At 33.4% G+C, this 1,150-nt stretch overlaps 1 non-coding gene across 1 annotated transcript; it reads left to right on the top strand.

Moving 5' to 3' along the window:
* Positions 1-408: 408 nt before the first annotated feature.
* On the top strand, positions 409-515 carry LOC121206902 (small nucleolar RNA R71). The gene has a single exon (XR_005902079.1). It is a non-coding gene; the product is annotated as a small nucleolar RNA R71 (small nucleolar RNA).
* Positions 516-1,150: the final 635 nt, after the last annotated feature.

The raw sequence follows: 1,150 nt of genomic DNA, 5'->3' as shown, positions 1-1,150 counted from the left end.
GTGGAGGTTGTTTTAACCATGGTGTTATTGGAGATTTAGCCTAGCACAGATGCCATGAAAGTTTTCAAGAGAGTATTCAATAAAATTGTTCTAATTTTGTTAAGGAAAAAACTAAATATAAATAGAAAAAATACTCATAACCTAACTAGGAAAGTAATTCCCTTATTCTCGTAAACTACTAAAAGATAAAAAAGTATTCCTAAAAATTCTCAGTTGATTATTCTAGGATTTATCTACCTAAATAACTTTAAAAAATATCCCAAAATATATGGGGTTTCAACACGTATTTCAACAAACTCTTCATTGCATGACTTTGAAAGAAGAGCTCCGTTACTTGAAGCTTCCACCACTATTCTTGTGTGAGCATTGAGACCATTGTAAAAGGTCTTCAATTGGAAGTAGTGAGGAATACCATGATGAGGGCATTTTCGGAATAGTTCCTTAAATTTCTCCCATGCCTTATACAAGGTCTCATCATCAGCTTGTTGAAAGATAGAAATTTTATTTCAGAATTTAGCATTCTTACTTGGTGGAAAATATTTCATTCAGAAAATGTTTCTCCAATTCTTGCCAAGTGGATATAGAACTGGGCGGTAAGGAATTCAATCATGCTCGTGCTCGATCTCGCAACGAATATGAGAATTTCTTCAATCTTAAGGCATCTTTAGATACTCTGGGTAGCTTGAAAGAGTTGTTTACTTCCATAAATAAGCAGAGGTGCAGATGTAGATCTTTAGTAGGCTTCCTACTGAATTGTCTCATTGTTTGCAATGTTTGGAACATCACTTGTTTTAACTCAAACTGAGGGGGCCTCAATTTCGAGTCTTAAAATCCTTGGATTGAGTTCACTGAATAAGGGCATAACATACTACCGAATAGCTCGATCTCTTTCATTAGCAACAAAGATAAGATGTAACACCCTTTACTCGGTCCGGTCGCCGAACTCGAGTAATAAGGTGCTACAAGCAAATACAAACATTTACAAGCACATTATAATTTAAAATCTCAATTAATTATCAACAATTCATAATTAATCAAATTATCATGTGATTCAATCAATTGAATTAATATCGAGCTTACGGAAGGACAAAACTAAGCAAGAAATTGATAGGGATTAAATTGAAACAAATTTAAAAAGGAAGAAAAAATT

Source organism: Gossypium hirsutum, chromosome A01, assembly GCF_007990345.1.
Source record: "Gossypium hirsutum isolate 1008001.06 chromosome A01, Gossypium_hirsutum_v2.1, whole genome shotgun sequence".
Taxonomy (NCBI): Eukaryota; Viridiplantae; Streptophyta; class Magnoliopsida; order Malvales; family Malvaceae; genus Gossypium; species Gossypium hirsutum.
Note: the sequence above shows the minus strand (reverse complement) of the source record. Positions and strands in the feature narration are given on the sequence as shown.